This window comes from Anser cygnoides, chromosome 2 (assembly GCF_040182565.1).
Source record: "Anser cygnoides isolate HZ-2024a breed goose chromosome 2, Taihu_goose_T2T_genome, whole genome shotgun sequence".
In the NCBI taxonomy this organism is placed as follows: Eukaryota; Metazoa; Chordata; class Aves; order Anseriformes; family Anatidae; genus Anser; species Anser cygnoides.
In genome coordinates, this window is record NC_089874.1 from 26,150,683 (window position 1) to 26,163,241 (window position 12,559).

Here is a 12,559-nt window from a genome sequence, read left to right on the forward strand (position 1 = left end):
TCTGATGCTCTGGCTCCTTTTGTGTTCTCTGGCTAACATTTTTAGCCTGCTGGTTGGCCAGAGCTAGTGCAATCTGCAGAGTCTGGAAGTGCCTTTGTACTGTTTATAGGCAGTAACTGACTAACAGTGAGTTCTTCCCAATCTTCAGAGGCCATCAATAACTTCTTTACAAAAGCATTTTTTTAAAATATTTTTTCCCCCAAATGCCAAAGGATTCATGTAGAGACAGTCTGGCAGTTCAGCAGTTCTGGGCAGTTCAGCAGTTCCAGCTCAAGCACAGTCTCACATGTTCCTTGGGCATCAGTAGGCAGACTTTGAGATAAAGAATGGAAAGGAAAGAGAAAGGTTAGGAATCACTTGTTTAAACCTACAGCGGGATCTAGAGATGCTTGAAATGCTTGCACCTGACCTCCAGCAACTGCTGCAGGAGGTGTCCTGTATGTCTTCTGTCCTATCTGCCAGCCCTATGCTTATGTCTCAGATTCCTTGCCATGCCTCAAAGTAGTAAGTAGTTGCCTACATTCAGATGACCAACAGAGCCATCATGTGAGAGTAATTATTTTCCTTTTCAAAATTCTACTAAGGCTCCAGATTGAAGGAAATACTATGGTGTCATTGAATGAGCTGAGTTTTGATGAGGTCACCTGAATGCTCAAATACTACCAAATGAAGAACTACATACCTGTAATTAACTGGCTTTAATTAAGCTGAATGTTGACCTTCTGGTTAGCCTACTTATTAAAAATAATATTGACACTATTTCTACATGTGATACAGGCATAGCCTGTTCATTTCTATAAACATTAGCAATAGGGGCAGGAACAGTCCAATTTTTTACTAATTTTCTGCATGCAGAAATGCGTTTTCAAATTGATTGCTCTTCAGTATCTCTTTCTGTTTCCTAGTATTTAAGTAACTCATGAAAAAATAGTCAGAACCGGTCTTATATTGCTGTTACATAGAAGGAATGATCACACCTGACACCACATAAATTAAAGTGAATGAAGAAGTTTTACAGTTTTACACTGAGGGGTTATACCACATGAAAAAAAGTAGTATTATTTGTTAATTCATGTCAAATCTCTTGAACCAATTTAGAAGATTGCAGACTTTTATGTTGAGCTTGTGATAAGAGATTCTTAGACGCAAGTATGCTATGGAAATACAGAAGCTATCTTCAAAATAACTTTTTGGAGAAGGGACATCTATGGGGAATGAAGACAGAAACACCTGGTGTCAATTAAGATGACTCCAATGTTTCTCTTTCATCTTCACTACAATTCCATTCTGCAGCACTGATATTTGGAGAGATTTTTCCTTCTTTCCATGACAGATAGCATTCCTCTGTTCTTCCCAAAGACAAGTATTGTCTCTCATATTTTCATTTCTTTTGATATTTGACTTAGTTGCTGTTAAAGAACAGCAGAAAGAAAACAAGCTTATTAAATGTGTATTCAATACGACAAGTTAACCTTCACCTAATGAAAATCTGATTTTTCTTGCATTTTGCTTTTGGCACCAAAATGAATATTCAGCATCATTAAATAACTTCTTAAAAGCAGGTCAAAAAAAAAAAAAACGTTATTTTTGTTTGTTTGAGAAGTATACAGCAGAAAATATGAATTAAGCAAACATTACTAAATTTCAATTGTCACTACATGTTATACTGCTCTTAAACTTTACAGGCACCAGAGGTATTGCACCTATTAAAATAAAATAAAATAAATAAATAAATAAATAAATAAAGGTTTCACATTAGAAGTATTAGAAGGGTTGGGGTTGTTCAGCCTGGAGAAGAAAAGGCTCTGGGGAGACCTTATAGCGGCTTTCCAGTACCTGAAGGGGCCTACAAGAAAGTTGGGGAAGGACTCTTTGTCAGGGAGTGCAGTGATAGGACAAGTGGTGATGGTTTTAAACTAAAAGAAGAGAGATTTAGATTAGATATAAGGAAGCAATTCTTTACTGTGGGGGTGGTGAGGCACTGGTACAGGCTGCCCAGAGAAGCTGTGGATGCCCCATCCCTGTCAGTGTTCAAGGCCAGGCTGTATGGGGCTTTAAGCAACCTGGTCTGGTGGGAGGTGTCCCTGTGGCCTGGGTGCATCCTGACAGATTCTAAAGAGTAAACCCATTTAGCATGATTTGACACACTAGAGACTTTTGTTATTGGGAATCGATGCAAGTCCTCCATTCACTCCTCTAGATATACTTTTAGGGATTTTATATGGCTCTTTTCATCATTATAAAATCATTCTCTGGTTTGATCTTTAAAAAAAAAAACTGATCCCAACGCTAAGTTTCCTGTGGCATACTACTTGTTTCCAGAATTAACAGACCCCTTAGTTCTGTTAGCCTTAATTTTGAACTAATAATGACATCAAACTACTGAAAATATAGAACATTCATTATTTGTCTGCAGTTTATCAATCACATATTTAAAATGCATGCCTGCATAAACTTTTAAAGCATATAATCTGTAAAGTAAATGAGTTTCAGTTCATTCACTCAATTCAATTTTCTTCACCAATTTATTTTCTGCTAGATTAGTGAAAATGTTAGAGAACTAAATCAATAGATATAAGAAGGGCTATTTTGCCAGCTGAATACCTCAATATTCTAATGTTCTCCTAGTAAACATATTTGAATTGGAAATAAGCAATATACATATATATATATAAATATACTATTTCCTTTCCTTGCTGTGAATTTAAAGAAGAGAGAGAGATTTACATATTAATATTTCATCTTTGAGAAAAATAAAATAAAAAAAAAAAGTAGCTAAATGTCATTATATGAGCTTTCCCTAACTTTTCATCAGGAAAATTTAAAACCTATTTCTATGTAAACCTTTTCCCTAGGGAGAATTTTGTACACTTTGAAACTTATTAATCAGAAATAAAGGAGATCAAAGAGGGATACAAGAGTTCTTCTTGCCCTAGCTATTCTTGTCTTTTACCTGTTCACAGGCTGAGCTCTCTGCTGACAAAAAAAAAAAAAAAAAAGGAAATTGGATATATAAATTTTACTTTACTTCTCACACAAACAGCTCTGAAAGGGAGACTTCTATCAAAAGAGCCTGTAAGTTGGTTTGTACCTGAGCATTTAGGGATCATAGGAAATAGTCTGCTGTCAGCATTCATCCTTTGGATACAAGAAACAGTGTATTCAAGAATATTTGGCTACATAGTCTCTTCTATTACTCTGAGTATTTTTTTCCTCTTAATTTACTCCATGATTGACTCAGAGAAACACAGTAGAGAATTCCTCTTAATTTATCCCAGCTCATTATTCTTTCCCTTTTTCAGCTTGATGATAAAGAACATGCTTTCTCTATCTGAGCACTTTTTTCTTAGCTCATAGCAGGGATATTTGCTATCTAACCAAAACCTTGTGGGGGATGCCAATTGCCAAGGACTGTTGGCAGTGTTGGCATATCACCGTTTAGTTGACGAACAAAATTTGTAAACAACATCTTTCTCTCTTTCTCTCTTTCTCTCTTTCTCTCTCTCTTTCTCTCTCTCTTTCTCTCTCTCTCTCTTCTTCCTTCCTTCCTTCCTTCCTTCCTTCCTTCCTTCCTTCCTTCCTTCCTTCCTTCCTTCCTTCCTTCCTTCCTTCCTTCCTTCCTTCCTCCCTCCCTCCCTCCCTCCCTCCCTCCCTCCCTCCCTTCCTCCCTCCCTCCCTTCATCCCTTCCTCCCTTCCTCCCTTCCTCACTTCCTCCCTTCCTCCCCTTCCTCCCTTCCTTCTTTCTTTCCTTCTCATTTGTTTGTTTGGTTTTTTTTTGTTTTGTTTATTAATTTATGTAGAATTAATGTAGAAGGGTCACTATCACTCCTCTGTGTTTTAAAGAGCACAAAGGAGATTTCTCAATAGCTCCAGACTCCAGGAATCTGGAAATACCTGAGGAGGAGAGAAGAGAATTGTGTAGGGCTTGGGTAGGTGGAAATGTGCTCTGAAACTGCATGTTCATTCCCCTCAGCAGGGCAGAGCCGTCCAGACCCATGGCAGTTGAGCAAACCTCAGCTGCTGTGGAAATACGTTACATAACTATGAAATAAAAGTGATAAAGGTACATCTCAGGAAGTATTTGTATAGGTGTCCTGCCCTAGGTCACACTGATATTGTAATATTGCCTGATGCAAATTTGAATGCAGCGACAGTAAAACCTGAAAAATTATTAACCTGAGAAATGTTTGGTTAAGAATTTGCAATGTATCATGGACCTACAACAGGGGACAGTACAAAATATGTCATTGATCTGTGTGAACTTTCACTAAACACACTAAAAAAAATTATTTTCCTGATTTCTGTTGTGCCTTGGGGCCAGTTGTAGCCATTTGTACTAAGTGAACGGGTCTTTCTGTGCTAATGGAAGGCTGACATTTATACTTCCAGCAGCTTTAAAATATTGCACTCATGGGTACAGCTTACAAGTCCGTAGATACCCAATGAAACGTGTTACTGCAGCAGTACAGATTAATAAACAGGGCCCAGTCACTGCCTGGAAGGAGAAAGCCCATGTGGTGACCATGCAATTATTCATGCATCCTACACAACCTCCAAGCTGAAATTTTTCCAGGATCCCACAAAGCTTCTGTTGCTGTTATCATTACAGGGGACAGAATTTATCACCACATACACACAGGGGAAACAACAGTCTGTTTTTTTCCATATCCTATGTTCCTATGAAGGCGGGAGTCTAAGGAGCCTGGTAAACAAAAAGATCAGTAGAAGAAAGACCTGTTCTTTGGCTCTGTCATACCATGACATTTCTTTCTGTTCCCTATAAGTATGCCTCCAGTATAAGCCTGTTGCCAGAGGTTTCTTGGAATTTTAAAGTTAGCAAAACCTGAAGATGAGCTTTTTACTGTAGATTTGTTTTAAGGTTGGTAAAGAACAATTTCAGGAGGCCAGAAAAAAAGTGAGGACCTTAACTCTAGTTAGAGCACAAAACCAGGAACAGCAAGGCTTTGATATTTCTCTCTGCTTTCAGGACAGTTTTGAATTTTGTTCAAAGATTTTAAAGCTGAAATCAGTGTTGTGTAAGTTTTACAAGCTCTAAAAACTGGTAGTTTGCAAAGGCCTATTTGCCTTTGCAAGGCAGGTAACTGAAAATATACAGGGAATATTACAGAGATTAATTAGTTATTATAAAGGCAGAGGTCTCTCAGGTAAACTGCATCAATAAGCAAAAGGAGTAAGACCATTAGATGTGCTTTTGTTGCAGCATTTGGAAAATTCTACTCCAAATGGAAAGTAAATGTAGACACGTATTCATTGCTATGCATGTAAACTAGCCACTCCTTTCTCTCAGAAGTATTTTGGGACTTAGTTCAGTTAAATGTTTTTGTTCTTGTTTTATGCAGGCTGTGTAAATAGAAACCACTGCTTTTAAAATGTAATTCATCATCAGTAGGAGTTGGTGATGCCCTCTGGGTATATGAAAGTGAGGGGAAAATATTTTGAGTCTCTAGCACAGATACAATGGTCTTGGATAATCTATTTTTCAGTTTCTTGACCTTAACATTGGAAAAAATGCTCATCTCATCACAAGAATATCACTTAGAAAAAAAAAATGTTTTGAAATGTTTATGAGATATAGTACATGGAGTAATAATACAGTAATACATGGAGGGTTTTCCGATACAAAAGAAAATCTATGGATTCATCAGTGAAGATGTTAATGCTTTTGGTAGGAACATTACTGTTGTCATGAGTGAAAGCTGTTATTTGTATGTTAAATCTCCCAGGTGAACAGCAAATAACAGAACACATCAAAAGCAAAAAATAAGAATACAAGGAAAGCCAAGCAGGCCACATGGTTCAATAATTTAAATCAAAACCAAAAAGGGCAAAAACATTGTTTGAACAGGTATTTTAAAAGGCAGAAAGAATCCATTGGCAGGACAACTGTGGAAATGCTGGTGGAAGTTTTTGGATGTAGGAGAGCAGGGAGCAGATCAGCAAAGGGAATAACAGTGTAGAGCTTCTCCTGGTTTGGTAAGGTCTTCTCTGCTCAATACAAACAGCAGGCTAATTGCAATTGTCATTCCTACTTTAAATGAGCCTCTCTAGTCCTCTTGACAGAAAAATGATAACAGTATACATGAGATAGACACTGGAGGAATCAATAGCTGAACTGGCAGTAAAAATAACAAACAAATAAAAAATCATTTTCTCCTTTATGAGTTGAGAATTGTTGGCTATTCCACAGGGGATTTATCTTAATTCTTATAAGTAATATGCGAAAAAGTCCACAGTTCCAGGTAACAATATTGCAGGAGCTGCTGAATATCTTAGGTTGACTGATTTAATATCCATTTTAGACCATCAAATCAGCCAATTAGTCTTGGTCCTGCAATTAAAGTATCAAATGTAGTTGAATCATTAAGTAGTCATTAGAACAATCAACTGATACATTCTAAAAACATCACCACCCATTTTGTTATGTTTCAACTTAAATCAATGTCAACTGCATCCTAAAATGGAAGAAAATGAAGTAGCTTAGCTCTTAAAACTGAATGATAATCTAACCTCAGAGCTATTTCTAAAGATTCCTTCATGAGTCTAAATTCCAAATGAAGACTTTTAAAATGACTTCCTCTCACAGCTTCTGGTTACGTGCCTGGCTGGAGCTGTGTGAGGGGCTGCAGCAGAGACATGTCCCGCTTCAAGGAGCTTCTCTGGATAAGGACGCTGTGTGAGGCCAGCTAGCTGCCTCTGCTGTGTGGGTCTCTGCCAAGACACACATCTTCACATAATCCTGCCTGAAGACAAGTGTCTCTTGTGCTCCATGTAATAAACCTCCTTTGCCACCAACAAAACAATCAAATTATAGGTATGAATAAAAAGCAACTTCTAAATATCTGTTACTCAGCACTTATGAACCAGGAGCTGCAGGTGAAACTCTAATTCTTAGCATTCCAATACAGAATAAAATGTCTTCCTGGGCTGGAAGTAAAACAAGTTCACACATATTTTGAGGTAATGTGACCATTTACAAAAGACAGAGCTTCTGTTGCTGAATCTACCTTTCTGACAAGGTGCACAGCCTGACATTAGATCTTTCCTCCCACATTTTCCATGCTGCAATCTTTCCATGTTGGTCTTACCTCCATGGATTTAATTCCTTTGTTTATAGGAAAGATTTTAGGTCCATTTGAACTTTAGGAGCATTTCTGTCAGACACATTTGGGTAATATTGTTGGCAGGGGGACAGTTGGACTAGATGATCTCGGAGGTCTTTTCCAACCTTAATGATTCTATGATTCTAGGTTTCTGTGTCTCAGTGGAACTTTATAGGTCTTCACAGAAGCACATTGTTTATCATACTCAAATAATAAAATGTTGAGAAAATGTAAAGAAAGAAAAAGAGAAAGAGAGAAAGAAAGAGAGAATGAATGAACGAAAGAAAGAAAGACAAAAAGAAAGAAGGAAGGAAGGAAGGAAGGAAGGAAGGAAGGAAGGAAGGAAGGAAGGAAGGAAGGAAGGAAGGAAGGGGAAAAAGGGAAGAAGGAGAGAAACATTAGGCACTTAGTATTTTTCACTATTAAATCTAAAGATTAGAGTTACTTTCTCTTTCAGCTTCTCCAGATACACAGCCTCCTGGTGAGTACTATGACCTTTCTACTTTGGAATATTGTCAAAGAATTTCTTTGAAAGCACTCATGTTGATTAGAGCCAGGGAGGAACCTCCTGGGAACATTTTTATGTTGGGTTATGCTGACGTGCCAGATCCAAAACTCTCAGCTGTGAGCTCAGCTGGTGGGGCCTGATTCACAAGTGTCCCTGGGAAGGAGCATTTGGAGGCACCTGCCATATGGATGCAGGAGGCTGAGGCCACAGAGATATGCGTACTGACGGAGGAGATCTGTAGATGACAAAGAAGCCTTCCTTCACTGCACAAAAAATACCAAGAAGTAAAATTGCTTCAGATAAGGGATTTGGATATGGAACAGAAGACCTGAGTGGGATTGTTTAGGCAGACTGGAAATGCACTCCCTGCAAAGAGTCCTATTAAAAGTGTACTTAAAAAAAGTGCATTTATATAGGGCTTTGAAGTAATACATAAAAGCTCCAGGAGGAAGCGTTCTCCATTTTAAAATAGACTGACCAAAGGATAGGACAAGCTAAACTTCAAGGCATTCATGTCCTCCCATAGAACATTTCAATCATCTAAAAATTCATTCCAATTAAATATATATATATATATTTTGTAAAATGCACAATACAAGCCCTACCTTGTTGAGTACAGAAAAGTTGAAAACAAACTCAAATATTTCAGCAAAACGTCACAGAGTCAATGCAGTGTCTGTTATCTGTAGCCACTCTCCTCAGAGAGAGGAAGAATTTCAGGACAGAAAGGGAGGGATCCATGTTCCTCAGGGCCTACCTCTGTGGACTTGGGTATCCATCACATCCACGTGCTTTTTTGGTCACATACTATGGTCCCATTCCCTCAGTCTTTGCTGCTTACAGGAGCTGTGAATGCATGTTGCTACCATCGAGTTCAGTGTTACCTTCAGAAATTAAGTTGATTTTATGCCAGAGTAAGAGGGACTGAAAGGATGCTGTCATGAACCATGTCAAGTCAATGTCAAGAAGCCATCTAAAGGCCTGCAAACTGGTGCCATCCAGATTGTTTGAATTGTTCATATGGCCAAACAGATGTTTGAAAAGATAGATAGAAGGGTATCATGGAATAACCAAAGGACTAACACATTGGAAGGATTTTTTAATTTTATTTTTAATTTAAAATCTTACACTTGGATAGTAACTTATTAGAGAGTTGTACTGAATTATTAATGAAAATAAAATAGTTTCCAATATTAAGACTTTATCCTTTTCAATGCCATACAACAGATTCAGGAGACCCATGAACATTGTAGATTCATTATGCTTTTTTCATAATCCAAATACATACAAGCATTTCCAAATCTACCTTTGCGAAACTTTATGAGAAACAACATTTTTAGTAGAAATCTCATACATACTACTCCTACATTTAAAAAATTATTTAAAAATCTGTAAAGAACCTTATTTCAAAAAAAAAAGATTGTATCCATTGTATTTGTTATATGATTGCTCATATTATTTGCCTGTTCTGCAACAATGACTTTTAGATTCAACTGATATATTTTATAAAGGTGTTAGTATTGATATTTTTTAAATATTTGGAAATAGTTGCCAAAGCAAATATGGTTATTTTGAATGAACTGATATGCTTGCTGCAGAAAAGCAGCATCCCAGCATTGGTCTACCATTTCATCAAAATACTAGAGTCATTTCCTGCAGACTCCTCAGCATGCTTAACTTTCCTGCTAGCCAATTAGGTACAAAGATTTTTAGGGTGTATAAGTGGAAAATCTATGGAGGCTTCTGACCTAATTATCCTTCAAGATACAGACCTGAGAGTTTTCTGGTTGGTCCGTGACAGGATGTTCATACTCTGTTCTCCCTGTTGTGGGTACCAGTTAGAGAGACAATATTTCCATTTACAAACTGCAGCTACTTTAGAATGGTGATCTTTTATCCTTGTTTCATTCTTATCAGATTTTCCTTGTCTATCTCCCTCACTGTTTTTCTAACTTTTTCACTGAGCTATTTTGCTGTTATTCCAACCTCAAAAAAATCACTCCCATAAGTAACTTTCTTCTTCACCACAACAAGCCAGAAATATGCTCTATGAAAAATGAGCTCAGTAAAAATATTGAATGATATTAAAAGTAGCAAATGGTACCTTAAAACTTATTATTTTTATTTAAAATATGTTTTGGGTAGGACAAAGGTATCTGGATGAGGGGATCGAGTGCACCCTCTTTAAGTTTGCAGATGACACCAAGTTAGGTGCATCTGTCGATCTGCTTGAGGGTAGGAAGGCTCTGCAGGAGGATCTGGATAGGCTGGACCGATGTGCTGAGTCCAACTGTATGAAGTTCAACAAGGCCAAGTGCCAGGTCCTGCACCTGGGGCACAACAACCCCAAGCAGAGCTACAGGCTGGGAGATGAGTGGTTGGAAAGCTGCCTGGCCGAGAAGGACCTGGGAGTATTGGTTGATAGTCGGCTGAATATGAGCCAGCAGTGTGCTCAGGTGGCCAAGAAGGCCAACAGCATCCTGGCTTGTATAAGAAGCAGTGTGGCCAGCAGGTCTAGGGAAGTGATTTGTCCCCCTGTACTCGGCTCTGGTGAGGCCGCACCTCGAGTACTGTGTTCAGTTTTGGGCCCCTCACTACAAGAAGGACATGGAGGTGCTCGAGAGAGTACAGAGAAGGGCAACGAAGCTGGTGAGGGGTCTGGAGAACAAGTCTTATGAGGAACGGCTGAGGGAGCTGGGCTTGTTCAGCCTGGAGAAGAGGAGGCTCAGGGGCGACCTTATCGCTCTCTATAGGTACCTTAAAGGAGGCTGTAGCGAGGTGGGGATTGGTCTATTCTCCCACGTGCCTGGTGACAGGACGAGGGGGAATGGGCGAAAGTTACGCCAGGGGAGGTTTAGTTTGGATATTAGGAAAAACTTCTTTACCAAAAGGATTGTTAGGCATTGGAATAGGCTGCCCAGGGAAGTGGTTGAGTCACCATCCCTGGAGGTCTTTAAAAGACGTTTAGATGTAGAGCTTAGTGATATGGTTTAGTGGAGGACTTGTTAGTGTTAGGTCAGAGGTTGGACTCGGTGATCTTGGAGATCTCTTCCAATCTAGACGATTCTGTGATTCTGTGATTCTGTGACACCTGATTAATCTGTTTAAGGCTTGCTATGACTTCTTTCAAACCCTCTTCCAGGCTGCTTGACCTATGGTAGAAGTTGAGTTAAGCCAACCATCACTATTACTCCTACAGAGCAGGCAAGCAGTTTCTATGCAAAAGAGATAATTCCAGGTGTTTGGGGACCACACTCTACACAGATCTCCACACCAAATGTCTCTGGAGCTGCAAAGGTACTACCAATGTGGCATCCTGCAATGGGCCATCCCAAATGTTATGTCACCACAGCATTGAAATGTGTTGAAACTATTGCTAAAATCCTGGAAGGGTTTTCCTTGAAAAGGGAAGACTAATTAGAGGGCACAAAGAGTTGGAGTTGGAGCATACTGGGAAGCCACAATGCTCATATGAGGAAGGAACGAGGGGCTGAGGTGAGAACATTAAAAAAATGAAACTTTAACCACAAATAGACAACACATGGTGTGCATATCTCTTCTGCTCTCTCTTGTACACACTCCCAAGGAACAAGGCACCTTGTCCATTTTTTCAAGCATTTCACATAGGATTTCCATTTGTTCCTTTTGCTACCTTTCCTGTCCACAAGCTGCAACAGAAGTAACAACATTTAATCAAACCTAAAATAAAGCAGCAAAGAAAGGAAAAGCTGCTGAAATTAAATTTTGAGGCAGGTTTTGGTTGTTGTTTTTAAATAAAAGACTCCTGTATCAAGAGGAAGTAGATTTTCATGAAGAGATACTTGATTGATCTCCAGTGTTGCTCTGACTTACTTTGAGTGTTCTTACTCCATGACTGTGCGTAGATCCCAATAGAAAATAGTTCATAAGGCTAATGAAGCGAACTATGTAAAAATGAAGAGATATTTAAATATAGTAAAGCCTCTACATTATATAAAAATAATAAACTCTTGAGTTTTATTTATTTTGGATGGTTTAACCAACTTTATGTCAAGTGACTTTTAAAGGCGATTTGCTCTGAAAAGCATAGAGTGCCCTGGGTACGTGTTTCTCATTTCTGACTATGCACAGTGCAATCTGGCATTTGGCCCTATGGTAATAAAAATGTGGCTCCTGAAATTTATTACATTAAAAGCAGATGACAGCATGTAGACTAATGACAAGTAGTTACAGATTAGGTCACCTCCAAAATAAATTTTTTGTACTTGGAAACGTGTTTTGTGCTGTTCCCTTGACAATAGGCATGTAACTGAAAATGTGACATAAAAATATCTTTGGAGGACTAATTTCAATAAAAATGATGAATACAGGACAAGGCTAATTGATAGGTTGCCTCGGGCTTTAACTCCATTCAGCTATGAATGAGAAATGATTTGCGTACGTGTTACAATCTATTGGATTATAATAGAATATAAAAATTATCATTGGGGGGTGGAAATCCAGCTGTTTCTCTAAAGGTAACTTGTTCCATTTTGATTGCTACAGCTTTGGACAACTGTGGGGAGGAAGCAAAGGATAGAAGATAATCCAGTTACTCACAGTTTATAAATGTTCATCAGTCATTGTAATAACAAATAATAATTTCTAACACAAGCATTCCAATTTCAAATTATTAACAGTCAGTAATAATTGCCAAAAAGACACAGATGCTCCAAAAGCATTGTTGGTCTTCTGTGTTGTGTACAATAATGTGTAGATAAGATAATCTAATATATTAAGCAACTGGTATGTTGGTATGTTTGCCTGCCCTCCTCTCCCATCCACTTTTTTTTCTTCTTTCTTTTTGTTGCTGTTGTTGCTTTTAAACTTATAGTAGTTCCATGAAAACAGTAAGCCTGGACTTTTCTCCTTGCTTGACTGTTTTTCTGTTCTATTATTTCACTTTCAATC